Here is a 20,332-nt window from a genome sequence, read left to right on the forward strand (position 1 = left end):
AAAGGCTGTACTGATTGCTAATTAAATCGACCACTGAGAAGCTGAGTGACGGGTTGGACCGAACAGAAGCCTACATCAAAGAAGCACAGCTATGTCGGTACGTTGAAACAGATCGGAAAGGGGGGGACTTTTCTTTTTTTCAATATGATTTACCTAACAATCCCCCCCCCCCAAGAAGAACCACCACATGATTGATAGCAAGTGAGATGGGGAAATAAACTGTGTGGAAACAAAATTATTAACCAAAGGCTTTGTTTTGCAGAAGATCTGGAAAGGAGATGAAAGGCTTTTGGTGTAACGCAGTTCTAATTGGGAACCGCCATTATGAGACAGACTTGGTTGCAAGATTTACAGTCAAAGGGGGAGAAATGCTACGGTTTTTGTTATCATATCTGAATTCCACGGCTGAATTGGCTACAACTCCCCTGGAAAGGCTGATTTATGGAGCAACTGGTCTGGGAAAGTTAATGAGCAGATGCTTAGACTGTAATTTATGGGAACTGTTGAAATGGTGCCGCATGCTGTTTAAATAGGACTTTTGGATCAGCGTGAAAACCCACACAGGACTATAATAATGTTTGCTTCAACTCGCTTGTGGAGATAACTCAGAGATTACTAAGAAGAAATGATAACAAGAGGATTGGATGACGGGATTTGTAAAGGATAACAATAAAGAGATAGAAAGATGGGACTTGTGAACATCAAAGCAGCAGAAATATGAGATGATTGGATCCTTTCTGAACTCGAAGCATGGGAACCCCAAACAAAAATTTAAAATTTGGTTAAATATTTGGAGTTTATTATGTATTGGTGTAATTTGGAATTAATGTGATATGATTGGTTTGTTAACTGGAAATTCAATAATTTTTTTTTTTTTAAAAAAAAGACCAACTCCAGCCCAGAAACTCATGTCCCCACTGTGGAAGGATGTGTGAATCCAGAACTGGCCTCCACAGTCACTTACGGACCGTGTTCATGGAAGACAATCTTACTCGGCTATGAGTAATCACCAAAGAAGCTGACAGCTTCACATCCAGAAGCAAACGCAACCCGCCTCTGTGGGTCATGATTCGCCGCTTCCGCGTGTGACATCATTTTGTGCATGTGCAAGTGGCAAAACCCGGAAGTAACGGAACACATTCCGTTACTTCCGGGTCGTCGCCAAGCGCAACCCGAAAGCACTCAACCTGAAGCACATTTAACCCAAGGTATGAATGTACAATGGGATGCGGGTGGCACTGTGGGTTAAACCACAGAGCCTAGGATTTGCTGATCAGAAGGTCGGCGGTTTGAAAGCACGTCAAAGTGCAAGTAGATAAATAGGCACCGCTTTGGTGGGAAGGTAAACGGCATTTCCGTGCATTGCTCTGGTTCGCCAAAAGCGGTTTAGTCATGCTGACCACAATACCCAGAAGCTGTACGCTGGCTCCCTCGGCCAATAAAGCGAGATGAGCACCGCAACCCCAGAGTCGGTAACGACTGGACCTAATGGTCAGGGGTCCCTTTACCTTTACGACTGTACAATGAAATTAAACGAGCCTTCCCCCTCCCACAAACACTCCATCTCATTGCACTCTGGGTGCTTGTTGCACAACACACCACCTCAGAAGTCAGTTGCGCTATGTTATTTTCCATTCAACAGCCTAACAGCCCAATAGGAGCCATTTTTTAGCTTGTTGGTACAGCTGATTATACTTCTATATCTCCTGCTTGAGGGTATAAGATTAAAGAGGTGATGGCCGGGGTGTGAGTCATCGCTGATCCCTCTGTAAAAAGATAACAGCAAAGGACCCCTGGATGGTTAAGTGCAGTCAAATCCAACTATGGGGTTCCAGCACTCATCTCGTTTTCGGGTCAAGGGAGCCAGCATTGGTCTGTAGACAGATTTCCGGGTCATATGGCCAGCATGACTAAACCGCTTCTGGCGCAATGGAACACCATGACGGAAGCCAGAGCTCATGGAAACGTCGTTTACCTTCCCACCACAGCGGTACCTATTTATGTACTTGCACTGGAGTATTTTCAAACTGCTAGGTTGGCAGGAACTGGGATAGAACGGGAGCTCACCCCATCGCGGGGATTTGAACCACTAACCTTCTGATTGGCAAGCCCCAGAGATTCAGTGCTTTAGAACACAGCACCACCCACGTCTCTATGTATCCCAATGTATTTGTGTCTGAACTAGCCTGAAAACTGGAACTTATTCTTTTTACCTTGGGAAAGACTGAAGAGAAGTTGCCAGATTTTCCTGCACCACCCAACATCCCAGGTGTAAAACCGCGCCCAAAACCACAAATCAAACGAGAGGTAAAAGGGGTGAAACCCAATCCATCCCTTGGTACAAATGGGACTTACGAGCACCCACAAACGCTAGGGGAGTGAAGTCACACAACAGCTTGGGGTTCCGACTCCCATGAGGCTGGACATTGGGAACGACCTCTGTCCCACACCCATATTCTCTTTGACCCCGAAACACACTGCCCTCTGGCCTGGTATGCCTTGCAGAAGGGTGTGTGTGGAATGGTCTGTGGCAGTCGCCCCGCCAGAGGAGCCAGAGCGGCGGAGGACCGTGTGCCAATGGACCAGTTTTATACATCCTTTTCTTTCTTCCCTTCTTTCCCTCCCCCAACCTGCGGGGGGGGGAGAGCGCCAGAGAGGTTGGTGGCGGCTGCCCCGCCAGGAAGGCTGGATCTATAGGCAGGGATGAGCCACATGCTGTTCGCGTGAGTCTTATTCCCCTCAGTCTATTGCTTTCTTTGGTTTTCCTCTCCCCCACCCCAATTTCCTTTCCCCGTTTCCCATTTCTTTTTTCTAAACCCAAGAGGGCTGGGTTCGCAGGTCAAGAAATGCTGTGACCAGCTAATCAGCCCACTTGCCATCTCTCCCCTCAATGAAGTGCAAGAGTAGCAACCACCACTGACAGGCTCCTTGGCCCCCAGACCAGCTGAGGCGACAGCTGATTTGGGTGAAAATCATGTCCTTGGCCCCACTGCCCAGCCCCAATAGAGGTCCAGGTCCTCTAAAAAAAAATATTTTTCAAAAAAATATTTTAACTTTTTTACACATGCATACGTGCACCCCCCTTTCCCCCATATATCTATATAGTGTTTTATCATTTTTTAATTATTATTAATACAGTGGACGCTCAGGTTGCAAACGTGATCCGTGCGGGATGCACGTTCGCAACCCGCAGCACCGCGTCTGTGCACGCACGGGTTGCGATTCGGCATTTTTGTGTTTCTGCGCACGTGCAACCGCCGAAACCCAGAAGTAACCCGTTCTGGTACTTTCGGGTTTCGGCGGGTCCATAACCCCAAAAAAAACGCAACCTGAAGTGCCTGTAACCCAAGGTATGACGGTATTCTGCTGGGAGCCGCCCAGAGTGGCTAGGGAAACCCAGCCAGATGACCAGGGTATAAATTATTGTTATTGATGTTATTTTGTGCGTGTGTAATTTGCTCCCGCCACCCTCTCTGGTCCCACCCCGTCTGTGTCATGTATGATTACCTGTTGATTCCTTTATGTGTCTTGCTTGTCGGTTGGTATGTTTGTTTGCCTGTCTCTCACTTGACTACCATACGTGATGCAGCCACTGCGCCACAGGCGAAGTCCACAAACCAACCAGTCTACTCCTGGAAAAAGCCACCCAAGCGAAGTAAGAGCAGCATATAGACGCACAGAGAAAAAACTATAGTGGACCCTCGGGTTACGTTACCTTCGGGTAACATAAACTTTGGGTTGTGAATGCGGCAAAACCGGATGTGTTTGCCACTTGCACATGCGCAGAACAGGCACCTCGGTTACAGATTCCGTTCGTAACCGGGGGAACCACTGTACACAAAACCAACACCAGTAATCAAGATGTCTAGGAATCACAGCCCAAACATGACAATGATATTTGCCTGATCCAAATGCTCTGAGAAAGCCACCAATCAATACAGCAAGGAGACCCTCTGGGACTGTCTCACACAAGGAAGATTCCCCTTCCATCAGATGAGCCAATACAGGCAACTCCCCATTTTAGGCAATTATGTGTATGCAGGGGGGAGGGGGGGAGCCCACATCAATGGGTCTAGAGCCTGCCCATCCCTGTTGTAGCTGAGTGCTTTGAACCACAAGCTTGAAACAACTTCTGGAGATGCTACAGCAGTACATGAGGAATGAAGATCAGCTTCAAAGGCCAGCCAGGAAATGCTTACTCTATAAAAGCAAGCAGCTTTTCAAGATATGTATTAACCGTCCAGAACCCAAAATCTTTGAAGAAAGGATCTGCTATCCCTGAAACAAGAGCCAAGATTGTGCCAAACACTGAAAAAACAAAATGATCTTAAACCTGATTTGTAAGTGGATAGGAAAAACAAATTAAATTCCAGTGTGCTCTGCCTATTAATCAGCCTGGCGTACAGCTGAATACTTGAGATAAGAGGGATTACAAAAGTCCACAAAAGGCAGCAACGTTATTCCCCACCTAGTTTTCTTTTTCCTTAATCAGAGTTATCTCTTGTATTCCTTGCCAAGAGCCGAAAGGCAGGAGCTTGCCAGAAAGCAACTTGCTCTGAGTCAGCCAGTCACAAAATGGCCGCTCACTAAGTCAGTTGCAAAATGGCCGCTCACTAATCAAGGCACAATTATGTTCTGAAGCCTTATGAGCCTCTAGCTATCTGCATACAGAACGCAACAAGCTTTCATCAAAGCTACCAAATCCTCAGGGGTTTGAACTGCAAGCTACAAATGTTTTAGAATAAACATTTTAAGTAAATATAACACTGAAAACAAATGCTCCAGTGAAACATCAGGAGAAAAAAAATATTATATAGAGTTTGATAGGGATTGAATTTTGGAGTTTCTACATGCAAAGTGTCTACTCTACCACTGAATGGCCTTTGATTTAGAAAAACCTTCAATTTTGCAGGCAGTTCAATGCTAACCACATTGCTTAAACAACAACCAGTTAATTCAAAAGGACTAAACTTGCCTTTTATAGCACATGCTTAGCTATATTCCCTAAAAAACAAAACAGCGGCATAGCATGGGGGGGGCTGCGCAGCCCTGGGCACATTTTTTAGAGGGGGCAAATCCAGGCACGCACCCCAGGCTCCTTCACTGGGCCTGGTTCCAGCGCGCAACTCGCACCCACCCGCAGCAGCTCCGGTCCTGGGTCAGATCCAGATCTGACCCGAGAGGCGGAAAGGAGGAGAATCACGGTACTACTTCCACCCCCATCCTCAGCTGGGCAGTGCTATCTGAAAGACCGTATTCTCCCTTATAAACCTGTGGAAACTCAGGACGCCCTTCTCCCAGTTCCACCACCCTTACAGACAGGGGCGGCCAGATCCATTTTGCCACTTGTGGTGAAACGGGAATTGCCATCTCCTTCGCTTGCCCCACCGCTGCACCCCAGCTCTCACTGAACTTGGCAGGAGCCAGAGCACTCATCTGTGTCGCTCAGCTTCTCCGCCGGGGGGTGGGGAGCAACGCTGCGCGCTGGAACACCTCCCTCTCGGCAGCCCATGTGCTGCCTGGGGTGGGCACTTGACCTCGTCTCATGAACGGGTGAGCTCTGCTCAACGGCACATTTTGTGGGGACACAGGATGCTTTCAGACTTTGGAGAAGGTAGACTGGCTCCCTCCTTTTTGTCCTTCTGCCCGCAAGCGAGGACTGTTTTATTCCAACAAGCCGTTAGGAATGAACTGTTTTTTTAAGGAAAGGGCTTTTAATAGTGCTGTGCTGTTTTTAGTATCTTTATGTTGCTAGATTCGTTTTTAATAAAGCCATACCTCATGTTGCGTCCGCTTCAGGTTGCGTTTTTTTGGGGTGCGGACTGCCGAAACCCGGAAGTACCGGAACGAGTTACTTCTGGGTTTCGGCAGTCACGCATACGCTGAATCGCAAAATCGCGCTTTGCACATGCGCAGAAGCGCAGAACCGCAACCCGCGTATGCGCGGACACGGGTTGCGAGCGTGCATCCCGTACGGATCACGTTCGCAACCCGATTGTCTACTGTACTCTTTTGATTCCATAAGAGACTTAGCCCAAATTAAAACGGCACAGATAAAAGACAAAAAGCTAAAACTCGTAAAAGATCATGATTTACAGTGGTACCTTGGGATGCGAACGGGATCCGTTCTGGAGCCCCGTTCGCATACTGAACGGAAGACGCGACGGCGCATTTCGCCCGCTTCCGCGCATGACATCATTTTGACCGTCTGTGCATGCGCGAGCAGCGAAACCCGGAAGTAACGCGCTCCGTTACTTCCGGGTCGCTGCGGAGCGCAACCCGTAAATACTTGTCCTGAAGTGTATTTATCCCGAGGTATGACTGTAGGCCACATGACTCGGAAGCTGTACGCCAGCTCCCTCGGCCAATAAAGCGAGATGAGCGCTGCAACTCCAGAGTCAGTCACGGCTGCACCTAATGGTCAGGGGTCCCCTTTACCCATGACTGTAGTTACTTTTTACCTATGATCTTTTACGAGTTTTTAGCTTTTTTAAAAATCTGTGCAAGTATTGTATAAGGTAAAGGGACCCCTGACTATTAGGTTCAGTCGTGACTGACTCTGGAGTTGTGGCGCTCATCTCGCTTTATTGGCTGAGGGAGCCAGCGTACAGCTTCCAGGTCATGTGGCCAACATGACTAAGTCACTTCTGGCGAACCAGAGCAGCGCATGGAAACACCGTACCTTCCCGCCGGAGCGGTACCTATTTATCTACTTGCACTCTGACGTGCTTTCGAACTGCTAGGTGGGCAGGAGCTGGGACAGAGCCATGGGAGCTCACCCCATTGCGGGGATTCGAACCGCCGACCTTCTGATCGGCAAGTCTGAGACTCTGTGGTTTAACCCACGTCCCATTGTACAGTCATACCTCGGGTTAAATGTGCTTCGGGTTGCGCTCTGCGGCGACCCGAAAGTAACAGAACGTGTTACTTCTGGGTTTTGCCGCTCACACATGCACAGAACGCCAAAATGACGTCACACGCATGTGCAGAAGCAGCAAATCACGACCCGCAGACACGGGTTGTGTTTGCTTCTGGATGTGAACGGGGCTCCGGAATGGATCCCGTTCATATCCAGAGGTACCACTGTACACTGGTTGTACACTGACACTAAAGGTATTATTATTACTACTATCATCGTATTATAATTGCGATGATCTTTTACGAGTTTTTAGCTTTTTCCTTTTATCTGTGCAATTATTGTATAAAAGGTAAAGGTACCCCTGCCCGTACGGGCCAGTCTTGCCGGACTCTAGGGTTGTGCGCCCATCTCACTCAAGAGGCCGTGGGCCAGCGCTGTCCGAAGACACTTCCGGGTCACGTGGCCAGCGTGACATCGCTGCTCTGGCGAACCAGAGCCGCACACGGAAACGCCGTTTACCTTCCCGCTGGTAAGCGGTCCCTATTTATCTACTTGCACCCGGAGGTGCTTTCGAACTGCTAGGTTGGCAGGCGCTGGGACCGAACGACGGGAGCGCACCCCGCCGCAGGGATTCGAACCGCCGACCTTTCGATCGGCAAGCCCTAGGCGCTGAGGCTTTTACCCACAGCGCCACCTGCGTCCCATATTTATTGTATACCGATGATCTTTTACGAGTTTTTAGCTTTCTGTATTTTATCTGTGCCGTTTTAATTCATGTTATGTCTCCTCGAGTCCCGGGGTGCGGGTAAAAGCGGGATATAAATACAGTATGTTGAACATTCTCCTGTGGGTATGCTTAGGATTGCAAACTTAGCTATGGATATGAATTGCCATCTTTTACTTGTTTACTCAGAAGTAAGTCTTAAGAGCCCTGGCTCACCTAGTCCAGCAACTTGGTTCTCAAGCTCCTGATATTTAGGAGGAACCTCGGTTGGTTAGAGCATGATGTTGATGACGCCATTTGCAAGTTTGATCCCTCACATAACCGAGCCCCTCAGATGCAAGCTTGCAAAGAACAGCCTTCAAGTTCCTATTCAAGTGTATAATATGATGTTCGCTACTAATACAAGTTGTAGTAGTAATAATGATGTTTATTACCTGCTCTTCGCCAGATAGTCCCAGGGCGGCTTACAGCAAATATGAATTACAGCATAGGGAAGGTTCCAGAGAATTAGGTCAGCCTTCGCCTTCCTTCCTTCTTTCCTACCCCGCGCGCGCCATTTTATGTGCTCCCAAAGCTTTCTACTCCTTTAGCGCAGCCGTTTCTAAAAGGGAAATCGCGAGAAACAAATTAGTATGGCAAGTGAGCGCCTTTCTTTCCGCAAAGGAAAATCCTCTGGGGTTTTTCCGCAAAGGAAAAAAACCAAAGCAAAATAAAGTCCTATTTTTACCCGCCCTCCCGCGCTGCTCGCGCCTTCTCCGAGAGACACACAAAGAAACAAGGGGACCGATTCAGCCACATAAAAAGGAAAAAGGCCTGTCGGTTTCAGCGGCAAAGATCTGAGCGCCTTCAAATCGTTTTCGCGTTAAAATCGATGGGATGCTAAAGCCCGTTTGGCCCAACCTCCCTCCCTCCTTCCTCGCATCTCAAAACTACTGGCGATCTTGCATTTTTCCGGGAGGGGTAGCGCCCTGTTAAATCTATTTTTATTTTTTTAAAATAGTATTTTATTTTATTTTAAATAAAGGCCGCGCAAAATAAAGAGGGGCAAATGCTCCATGAAACCAGGCTGAAGCCGCTCGAGTCTTGCATTGTTTAGTCTCCCCAGCCGTTTCCCCGCAGCCCGCCTAAAAAAAAGACCCATAAAAAGTCTTACTTGGTCGCCTCCGGAGGAGATTCCCAGGCTCGCGATTTCACCAGGTTTCTAGCCCAACGGCGTCTTGCAAACTCGCGTCTTTATAGAGGGGAAAAAAACCGACTTCTCGTCTAGCTAGCAGGAATTAAAAAGACCCTCCCATCTTGGATCTCGAAATACATAATATGCAAAGGACTTGGCGACGTTCCCAGGCACGCCGGTCTTGCTTCGCCCGGAGCATGTTGGGAATTGTAGTGCCGTCCAGAGCCAACTACGGGACGGCGAAGGGGCCAAACTTCCGGAGCCCAAGGACAAGGAGGTGACAGAATCATAGAATTGGAGTGCTGAAAGGGACCGCAATCTAGTGACATCTGCTGAACAGGTACAGAAATCGAAACCATGTGGAAACCATGCTCTTTTAATATTTTATTTATGCGCAAGTACACAAACACATGGCTGTTTGTGTTTGTTTAAATAAAACAGCATTTGGCAAATATGAATTAAGCCATATTCCAGATTTATTTCAAAGCAGAACACAAGTGCTTCCAGTATAATAGAAAGCCGTTGGTGGAAGTAACTGTGTGGGGTAATGGTTCATATTGGGCTAGGGTGGACTGACTCAGCAATAAACGGAAAGCCACCCACCCACCGCAATATCCCAAAGACACACTTTTAGGCTGGGAAGATTCTTGATAGAAAATGATGAGAAGTGTTATAAAATTGGGAGTATGGTGATAATATCGGGAGCTCCATAGAAAAGATAGGAATGTTGCAAAAGAAGGCAAGGTTTGTCAGATTTGCCAGCAATTCCTCTCTTCCCACTTTATGGTGGTGGTGGTGGTCTTCTTCTTATAGAATTCCCTCTGAGCTCAGGCAGACTTCAACAGGGATGACATTTCAACATCTATTCGAACATATTAATTATGCAGTGCCTTTGCTGGTGTTGCTGGAGATGGTTATGATCTGAACTCTGGGTTATTATCTGCATCTTTTCATTTTTGTTGGTGATTTTTAACATTAATGTTACATTACTTCTTCGCCACAGCGCATTGAGGGAAGCCCCCCAACTTGGACAGCTTTAAAAGCTTAGACAAATTCACTGAGGTAAAAGGCTATCAGTGGCTACCAGCCATGGTGGCTATGCTCCGCCTCTGCTGTTGGAGGCAGTGATGCTTCTGAATATTATTATTATTATTATACCAGCTGGAAACAGCAGGAAGGGAGAGGGCTCTTCAGAGGATCTGTGATCGTAAGCCCTTGAGGATTTTATAACGTAGTACAGTGGTACCTCTAGATGCGAATGGGATCCATTCTGGAGCCCCGTTTGCATCTAAAAGCAAACATAACCTGTGTCCATGCGTCTGTGCGTGCACGGGTCACATTTCGGCGCTTCTGCGCATGTGTGTGATGTCATTTTGAGTGTCTGTGCATGCGCAAACGGCGAAACCAGGAAGTAACGTGCTCCGTTACTTCCGGGTTGCCACGGAGTGCAACTCGAACGCGCTCATCTCAAAGCAAATTCAACCTGAGGTATGACTGTAAAAGTGATTGTAGTAAAAATAAAAGTCTTCACATGAGAAGAGAAGACTCCCTGGAAAAGACCCTGATGTTGGGAAAGATGGAGGGCACAAGGAGAAGGGGACAACAGAGGACGAGATGGTTGGATAGTGTTCTCGAAGCTACCAGCATGAGTCTGACCAAACTGCGGGAGGCAGTGGAAGACAGGAGTGCCTGGAGTGCTCTGGTCCATGGGGTCACAAAGAGTCGGACACAACTAAACGACTAAACAACAACAACAAAAAGTGATTGATTTACCTATGCATTGCTTCCCATAAAATTTAACAGTAACATTACGCATTTTTTAGGGGTGGGCTGCACGCCTGAGGCCCCTTTTAAATCCTGGGTCCACCATGGATTCAATTCCTGGAATAGCCAGGCTAGTTTCCCGGTGAGGTAATGGCCCTCTAAACATGGGCCTTTAAGGTAACAAAGGAAATGGCTCTGTGCTAGATTGCAAACGGGTGTGGTCTGCTCCCTTACCTGGTTGATGGTGCAAAAGACAAAGGCCAGAGCTGAGTGCGACAGCTGGGCTAGAAGCAGGCAGAAGCCTGATATTGAGATCTATGCTTCATCCCATAACATTCTAAAATGTGGGGTTTGGGGGGTATTGGGTTTTTGTTTTTATTTTGATTACTGTATTTTTCACTCCATAGGGTGCACCTGACCACAGGGCGCATCTAGTTTTCAGAGGGGGAAATCAAGGAAAAAAATATGATTCCCCCCCCCCCCCCCAGCTCTGGGAGCAGCGGACAGACTGCAGACAGCCTGTGCGCTTCTCCCAGACCTTCTCCCTGCTTTTGCGGGAGGTGGGGGAATTTCCCCATCTCCTGCAAAAAGCCCACAGGAGCCACGCACCCTTTAAGGAGCGCACGGCTCCTGCGGGCTTTTCTGCGAGGAGGGAGAAGGGACTGACACGGCCAGTCAGTCCCTTGTCCCTCCTTGGGGAAAAGCCCCCAAGAGCGGTGCGCTCTTTAAAGGGTGCGCGGCTCCTGCAGACTTTTCTATGAGGTGGGGGAATTCCCCCACCTCCCACAGAAGCCTGCAGAAGTCGCGCGCTCTTTAAAGGAGCTGCGCGGCTTCTGCTGGCTTTTCTAGGAGGTGGGGGAAAGGACTGATGCAGCCAGTCAGTGCCTTCTCCCTCCCGGGGAAAAGGCTCTTGGGGGCTTTTCCCGCCTGCCTCCCCCCTGCATTCACTCCATAGGACGCACACACATTTTCCCTTGCTTTTTAGGAGGGAAAAAGTGCGTCCTATAGAGCGAAAAATACGGTATATATTCTGAAGTTTTGATTTTGTTCTGAGAGCCGCCCTGAGACCTCCAGGTATAGGGCAATATATAAATAATAATAATAATGTGTTTGATGCCAAGGCTTTGATTATAGGAGAAGCAAGACCTTCTGGGGTGTTCATACTATGAGCTCCTCCACCAAAAACCATAGATCACAAAGAAACCACAGTGTTCACTGCCCCCTGGCTAGGTATGTTCCTGGAAACCCTAGGATCTATAACCACTCAGAGATTGGGGTCCATTCATAGCCAAGTCCCTTTACGCACCAGCAACAAGTCCCTTTACGACACCCAGCTAGAGATGGCAAGGCCTGGAAAAAACCCCGGAGAAATTGGGGGGGGGGAACCAGGCTATTTCCATTTTCCCCCCAAAGCTGATTTTCCTGAAAAATGGGGGGGGGGAATAGTTTGATATAGTTTGATATAGTTTGAACGTTCCACACACTATTTCCCCCCTCAATTTTTCCTTAAAAACATGGCTTTAGAAAAAAACTGGGGGGAAACGTCCGCGCGCGCCCCCCCATTTTTCCATTTTTTGCACACACACACTTTGGAGCTCCTTGCAGACTGACACCAGGCAGGTGCTCTCAGTGTACTCTTTCTGGCAACTGCTCGAAACATTTTTGTTAGGGCCAGCCCATCTGAACATGTAGAAGCTGCATGCGATTTACATCTTTTTAACCACTGCTGACTTTTAAATACCTGCTTTTAACTGTGTTTCATCAATCATTTTAATATTCTGTTGTATATTTTTGTAAACTGTTGAGAAAGCTCTCTTACCATCATGCAGTTTATAATATATAATAACAAATTCAATTAAAAAAAACACACACTCCTTTTCTGTCATAAATGTAGGGGTTGCTCGTGCGCAAGTTGGTCCCACTCCTGGCTAGGTTGCCTTGTTAAACCTTTTCTGTCTGGACAGCCCTACACTTCGTGGCTGTTCAGTCGCTAGCAGAATCCGTCAGTGGGCGTTTCTTAAACCTTTTCCAGCATAAAAGTTGTTTGACTCCAAGTCTCCTCCTACTCTCCCTGCGCAGAAGTCTTCTGCGCAGGGAGGGCATGGGTAGCGGAGGACCCGTGCTCTCCTCGCTGATCTCTGGCGAGGAGTCCTGGAGCCCCCTTGCCGATTCCCCCATCTGCCCCCCTTTATCCCTGGTGTTACGCTGATTTCCTTCCCCAGCTGGTGAGCCGTCTCTCCCCCTGCTGGGCCCTTCTCCAGCATCGCTTGAGAGCCTAGCCTCCACCTCTGGCTCCGATGTCAGTTCCCTGACATCCACCTCTCCCCCAGGACCCCCTTCACCCCCGGCCCGACCTTTTGATCCAACTTCGTCCCTTTCCTCGGCCGACGATGCGGGGAATCCCCGGACGGAGCTGTCGCCATCCTCTGAGGATTCAAAACCCGCTTCCCACCTGCTCCGATCTCTCCCCGCGGGGTGGGCCTCCCAGTCTGATTCTTCTTCCTCCGAAGCCTCTCCTTCCTCCACCTCGGAGGCAGAAAAACCCACAAAATCCTCCTCATCGTCTGTGGTTCCAAATTGCTCCTCCCAGAATCTCGCTAGTGGTTTGGGCTTGTCCGGGAACAGGCTGTGGAATTCCTCCACAAGATACCCGTCACTGATTGCCTCCACAGGAACCCACGTGTTTTCCCAACCGGGTTCTCCCTCCCAAGCTACCAGGTACTCCACCTGGCGCCCTCGCCACCTTGAATCGAGTATTTCCGTGGCCCGGTTGTGGTGTTCCCTCTCCTCTATCTGCAGGTGTGTGGTGACTTCCCCTTCCTGCCCCGGGACTCCCCGCCCCTCCCTGTACGGTGAGAGTAGTGACGTATGGAACACCGGGTGTATCTTCATGCTGTCAGGCAACTTGAGCTTGAATGCCACGGGGTTCACCTGCTGTGTTACCTCAAACGGCCCCGCCTTGGCTGCAACTTCTTGCACCCCCTCTTAAAGGGTAACCCTTGGGTTGACAACCACACCCGGTCCCCCACCCGTATGGTCTCCCCTTCCCTACGGTGCTTGTCTGCCTGCCTCTTGTAAATTTCCTTGGCTCGTTCTAATTTCATCTTAAGTTGCTGGTGCAGGGCCTCCATTTCTTCCACAAACTGCTCTGCCGCAGGTACGCTCCACCCTTCCTCCCCACTCCCCGGAAAGGCCCTGGGGTGACACCCATAATTGGCCATGAACGGGCTCATTCCCGTGGACACATGTTCAGCATTATTGTACGCAAATTCAGCCAGCGCTAGTTTCTCTACCCAATCGTTCTGCCTCTCGCTGACGTAGCAGCGTAGGTATTGCTGGAGTACACTGTTCGCTCTTTCTGCTTGCCCGTTGGTTTCCGGATGTCTCGCCGTCGAGAAGCTCACCTCTACCTGCAGCAAGCTCATGAGCTTCCTCCAGAACCGGGAAGTAAATTGTTTCCCGCGATCCGAAATTACCCTCGAGGGAGCCCCATGCAACCTGAAGATGTGATCCACAAACAACTTGGCTGTCTCCTCTGCGGTCACCGCATGTGAACAAGCTATGAAATGGCACATCTTTGTCAATAGATCGACTACTACCATGACTGCTGTCTTCCCCAGGGACTTGGGCAAATCGGTCATAAAATCAATGGACACCACCTCCCAGGGTCTTCCCGGCGTGGGTACGGGTTCCAGTAACCCTGCGGGGGCAGCCCTCTCCCCCTTTGCCCTTTGGCAGCAGTCGCACCCCCGTACATATTCCCGTACATCCTCCCTCACCCTTGGCCACCAGAACTGCCTGGTGACGAGCATCATGGTTTTGTGCTGTCCAAAGTGTCCAGCTGTGGGGTTGTCGTGGAGTTGTTTGAGTACCTTTCCTCTCAGGGTCTCCCCTGGTACATACAGCGCCCCCTTATAGTACAGCACCCCTTCCTTTTCCTCAAAACCCCCTTGGTTTTCTCTGCCATCTCGGAGTTCCCGGATTTTGGTTTGAGCGAATACGTCATTTCTAGTAAGCCCGGCCAGTTCTCGTTTCCCAACCAAGGCTCCCACACACACCCATCGGTCCTCGGGGATCACGTGTCGTATCTCCAGTGGTCCCTCTCCTTCCATGTACTCCGGCTTCTGGGAGAGAGCATCTGCTCTTACGTTTTCCTCTCCTGGCACGTATCGGATTTTGAAGGAAAACTTGGAGAACTCCTGTGCCCATCGAATCTGTCTCTGGTTGAGTACTCGTGTGGTCCTCCAGTACTCCAAGTTCTGGTGATCAGTACAAACCTGGATCTTGTGCCGTGCCCCTATCAGCAGATGTCTCCATCGGTGAAACGCCGCATAGATCGCAAGCAGTTCGCGGTCGTATACCGTATAGTTTTGCTCCGACTTGCTCAGCTTCCTCGAGAAAAAGGCACACGGCTTCCATTCCTGCTTGCTCCTCCCTGGCTGCAAAATGAACCGCCCCAATGGCTCTGTCGGACACGTCGGTCTCTAGCCTCATGGGTTTCTCCAGATCAACGTGCAGGAGCTGCTCTTCTGAAGCGAACGCCTTCTTTAGTCTTTCAAAGGATTGCTGGGCACTTTCTGTCCAGACAAACTTCTTTTTGCTACTCAGACAATCTGTGATGGGCGCTGTCAAGTTGGCGAAGTTCTTGATGAACTTCCTGTAGAAGTTACTGAACCCTAGGAACCTCTGCACGTCCTTCCGGGTTTTGGGGGCCTTCCATTCCAGCACCGCTTGCACCTTGCTTGGGTCCATTGCTAGGCCTTTGTCTGACAACTTGTACCCCAGGAACTCGACTTCTCTGGCGTGAAACTGACATTTTTCTAGCTTGACCCACAACTGGTGCTTCTGCAGTCTCTTTAGCACTTCCCGGACGTCGCTGACATGTTGCTTCTCATTGTCCGAATAGATTAAGACGTCGTCCAAGAAGGCTACGCAGTTCTTGTACAGCAGGGACCCCAACACGTGATGCATGAAAGCTTGAAAACAGGCGGAGCCCGACTGTAATCCAAAAGGCATAACTAAGTACTCAAAGGCCCCCAGGGGTGTGAACATTGTGGTCTTCCATTCGTCCCCCTCCCTCATCCTAATCAAGTTGTATGCTCCCCTGAGGTCTAGCTTAGTAAACATTTTTCCCTGCCTCACCCGTGTTAAAATGTCGTCAATCCTGGGCATTGGGAAGGTCACGGGTTCTGACACCAAATTGACGGCCCTGAAGTCCACAACAAGCTTGGGTTGATTAGTACTTTTTTTTGTCCACAAAGAACACCGGACTGCCCCCCACTGCCTTTGATTCTCTTATGAAACCTCTTTTCAGGTTCTTGTCAATAAATTCCTGCAACTCCTTCATCTCCCTGTCCGACATGGCATACAGTTTACCCACCGGCAGCTGCGCCTCTGGGAGCAAGTTGATTTGGCAGTCAAAGGGCCTATGGGGGGGTAGTCTATCTGCCTCCATCTCGCTGAAGACCTCTTGCAGGTCAGCATATTGTGGTGGCACCTCCCCTTTCGGCTCCACAGCTATCCCAGCCACCCTGGCCACGGTCATCCTTGGGGTTTCCCCCCTTAGACAGTGTTCCAAGCAGTAGGCTGACCCAAAGGTGACCGTCCGCTGATGCCATGCCACTACTGGATCATGTAGTGCCAGCCAGCTCATCCCTAATATTATTGGGGGTCCTGCCAGTGTGGCTGCGTGAAAGGCAATGGTCTCCGTGTGCCTGGAAACCCTCATTCTCATTGGTGGGGTCTGGTGCGTCACTTCCCCTCCCAGAAGCTCCCTGCCATCAATGGTGGTCACTTGCAAGGGAAAATCCAGGGGCAGCAGGTGGAGCTGGTGCTCTAGGGCGAAGTCCTTGCTGAAGAAATTGCAGGAACTGCCTGAATCCAACAACCCCTTCACCTTGACTGGGTGCCCATTCGGGATTTCTAGCATCACTTCTATGGCTATGGCCGCTCTGGGGGGGTCTGGCTGGGGCACTTCTATTGGTTGCTGGCCTGGCTGCTGTACCCGCTGAGTGGCAGCCAAGCGTTGGCGTTTCCCTGCTCCTGCCCCTTTCCCCCCTCCTCCTCACCTCCAGCAGCTCCCACCATTCCTTGCCAGGCCTTTCTTTGAGGGCAGACCCTGGCAAAATGTCCTGGCCGCTGGCAGAGGAAACACTTCTTATTAGTTTTCCAATCCTTTCCCTCCCTTTTGCGACTTTCACTGGAGTTTGAAACCTCCCGCGCGCGCACGCCATCAATTTCCATTGGTTCCGCCGGCGGGGAAGGCTGCCTCGGTATTTCAGGAATGCGGTAGTCATGGCAACGTTCCCCTCTCCCTTCGCGCTTCTCCTGAGCCCGCGCTTCCTGTCTTACGCCAATCGCAAGCACAGCCTTGGTCAGCTGATCCATCGACTGCGGGCGGGGCGTGCGGGAAAGCTCATCCTTCACCGTTGGGGACAACCCCTCCTCAAACAACATCTGAATGGGTTCCGAGTCCAATTCCCACCCGAGCCGGTGGACTAACATGGCAAAGCGCAACCAGTAGTCTCTAACTGACTGGTTCCCCTGTTTACAACCCATCAGTTCCTGCCGAGTCACACTTTGCTGCACATTACTGGAATACATCGCATCCATCGCCTGGAAGAATTTCCTCAGGTCTTTCAAGGCGGCATTTTGCGTTGCCATTAGGGGCCTGATCCATTCCCTGGCCCCATCCTGCAGATGCCCAACAATGTAGGCCACCCTCTCCCCATCGTCCGCAAAATCCTTATGCTGCAGTTCCAAAGCGTATTCTATTTCCATTCGGAACACGTTGTAGTCCTGGGGCTTCCCCCCAAACTTGTGTACCAGTCCCGGTACCTTCCTTGCTACGGGGGTGGGTCTGACCTGTTCACCATGAGCCCACCTTTCTTCCAACCGCGCCGTGAGAAGAGCCACATGCTGTTCCAAATCTCGGTTCCTCTCCACCAGATTTTGCACTCCAACTGCTTCCTCCGTGGCGCCGGCTTCTCCGGTTTGGCTCATTCTGCTGCCTGCCTGTCGCTGCGCACAAGCAACGTCAAGGACTGACGGATTGCTGTCATAAATGTAGGGGTTGCTCGTGCGCAAGTTGGTGCCACTCCTGGCTAGGTTGCCTTGTTAAACCTTTTCTGTCTGGACAGCCCTACACTTCGTGGCTGTTCAGTCGCTAGCAGAATCCGTCAGTGGGCGTTTCTTAAATCTTTTCCAGCATAAAAGTTGTTTGACTCCAAGTCTCCTCCTACTCTCCCTGCGCGGAAGTCTTCTGCGCAGGGAGGGCGTGGGTAGCGGAGGACCCGTGCTCTCCTCGCTGATCTCCGGCGAGGAGTCCTGGAGCCCCCTCGCCGATTTCCCCATCTGTCCCCCTTTGTCCCTGGTGTTACGTTGATTTCCTTCCCCAGCCGGTGAGCCGCTTCTCCCCCTGCTGGGCCCTTCTCCAGCATCGCTTGAGAGCCTAGCCTCCGCCTCTGGCTCCAATGTCAGTTCCCTGACATTTTCCTTTCAGACTTTGAGTCTTAGTGCAACATACTATTCAGTACAGTGGATGCTCAGGATGCAAACGGGATCCGTGTGGGATGCACATTCGCAACCCGCAACGGCACATCTGCACACGCACGGGTTGCAATTTGGCTCTTCTGCGCATGCGCAACCCCCAAAACCCAGAAGTAACCTCTTCCAGTACTTCCTGGTTTTGGCAGGTCCGTAACCTGAAAAAACGCAACCTGAGGTGTCTGTAACCTGAGGTATTACTATAACTGGATGTTGGTTACTTCTGAGCCTGGCATGCAAAAAAATTGTCTTATGCTTTGCCCTGGCTGTCCTCAAGTAGAGATGGAAAGGCCTGGGGGGGGGAGTGGGGGGAAAACAGGTCCCCCCTCGCCCCCTTTCCCCCCAAAGCCATTTTTTACAAGTTCTTGAGGAAAAATGACAAAGAGGAAGAGCAAGAAGAAATTGAAAATGATAGCAATAGTTCAGAAAATGAGATAGAATAAACTGCATGTATATGTTGTGTCTTCTGGGTTTGTTGTTGTTGTTGTTTAAAAAAACACTACTCAAAGGGTAGACCTTCTATGGAGCTTAAATATTGAGATGGACCTTAACTTTATTTGCTGTTGGTGCTAAGGGGCAAATCTGATTATTTTTTATGTTGATGGTTTCTTGCTTTTTTTGTTGTTGCTTTTCAGGGAAAGGGGGTGGTTACCTGTTTTATTGCAAGCATAATACAGTCATACCTCATGTTACGTCCACTTCATGTTATGTTCTTTCAGGTTACATTCCACAGCAACCCGGAGGTACCGGAAAGTGTTACTTCCGGGTTTCGCTGCTCGCGCATGCACGCAAAATGACATCACACGCATGCGCAGAAGCGACGAGTCGCAACCTGCACATGCACAGACGTGGCGCTGCGGGTTGCGTTCTTTTCATGTTGTGAACGGGCCTACGGAACAGATCCTGTTTGCAACCAGAGGTACCACTGTACTTTTATCTACACTGTGTTTCACGCAGTTTGTAAAACTACTCTACACTAAACTTTTTTTCAATTTTTCCAAAATTTCCATTTTTTCCGGAAAAATGCAGGGGGGGGGGTGTTTGTTTCTCATGGCATCAAAATTCCCGGAAATTTTTCATCTCTACACCTGAAAATTCTCTAACAATCAATGTTTTATTTCTTGCTCAATCAGGAAAACGTACTGCAAGAAATCAAGGAAACTGGTCAGAGGTTGAAGTTTGATCTTTGTTTACCCAGATTATATACAGGTCAGGCATGCGAGGAACTCAGTGGTATGATCCAACTGTTTCCCAAACCACAAAAGATTGGTGTTTTCAAACCTGAGCTATGTTGGAGTAACTGGACATGGGAAGGGGTTAATTTCCTTCATGGGCATAAATCACTCCGTGGATAAGAATCAGAGGCACAAGAACAGTCAAGTCAGTTGCTATGGTAACAGGCCAGGGCCCTGGCTGTATAAAGTGATTAATGTATGTCAGCTCAGTAGTGTCTGCTGTTTCATCTTGAATTGCTGAACGTAAGAGCAACGGAGATACCGTATTTTTCGCCCCATAGGACGCACCGGCCCATAGGACGCATCAAGTTTTTTGGGGGGGAAATAAAGAAAAAAAAATTATTTCCCCCCCAAGCGCTTGTGGGGCAGGCAGCGGGGAGAAGCGCTCTTCTCCCCGTCTCCCACCTTCAGATCAGGTCTGGGGACAGCCTGGAGACATGCTGCGTCTCCCTGCTATCCCCGGAATGGTGGGGCTGGCAGCGGGGAGAAGCGCTCTTCTCCCCGCTGCCCACCTTGAGATCAGGTCCGGGGGCAGCCTGGAGACGCGCTGCGTCTCCCTGTTGTCCCCGTAGTAGTGGGGCAGGCAGCGGGGAGAAGCGCTCTTCTCCCCGCCGCCAGCTTCCAAACCACTTCGGGAGACAGCGGGATGGCGGCGTTCCGCCTCCCTCTGTCCCCCGACCCTGTGGGGCTGGCGCTGGGGCTCTCCTGAAGCCTGGAGAGCGAGAGGGGTCGGTGTGCACCAACCCCCTCTCGCTCTCCAGGCTTCAGTGAAAGCCTGCATTCGCCCCATAGGACGCACCCACATTTCCCTTTCATTTTTGGAGGGGAAATAGTGCGTCCTATAGGGCGAAAAATACGGTACTCTGTACTGGTATGTATCACCACATAAACCCTATGTCCAGAACTGTTTTACTCATCTTTATCTTCTGCAGCAGTAAACCATCAGAATGTTTTTCAGCTTCTGTGTGGTGACTGGTACCTCAAGCAACTTTCACTGCATGGGTATCTCACCCAAGAGCCCCCAACAAGCT

General features: G+C 49.9%; 2 protein-coding genes across 4 annotated transcripts in view; one reads left to right on the top strand and one right to left on the bottom strand.

Moving 5' to 3' along the window:
• LOC310701062 (uncharacterized protein) overlaps positions 1–8,966 on the bottom strand; it is a 49,275-nt gene extending 40,309 nt beyond the window's left edge. The window contains exon 1 of one of the 2 annotated variants that reach the window (XM_083491187.1): positions 8,737–8,966. The gene's annotated coding sequence lies outside the window, so the exon portion shown is untranslated. The remainder of the gene's footprint in view (positions 1–8,736) is intronic. The other variant, XM_083491189.1, reaches the window with a different exon arrangement.
• Positions 8,967–9,027: 61 nt separating this feature from the next.
• The window catches only part of LOC310701154 (uncharacterized protein), a 53,364-nt gene continuing 42,059 nt past the window's right edge, over positions 9,028–20,332 (top strand). The window contains exon 1 of one of the 2 annotated variants that reach the window (XM_083491525.1): positions 9,028–9,097. The gene's annotated coding sequence lies outside the window, so the exon portion shown is untranslated. The remainder of the gene's footprint in view (positions 9,098–20,332) is intronic. The other variant, XM_083491527.1, reaches the window with a different exon arrangement.

This window comes from Podarcis liolepis, assembly GCF_965112155.1.
Source record: "Podarcis liolepis genome assembly, chromosome: 2".
NCBI lineage: Eukaryota > Metazoa > Chordata > Lepidosauria > Squamata > Lacertidae > Podarcis > Podarcis liolepis.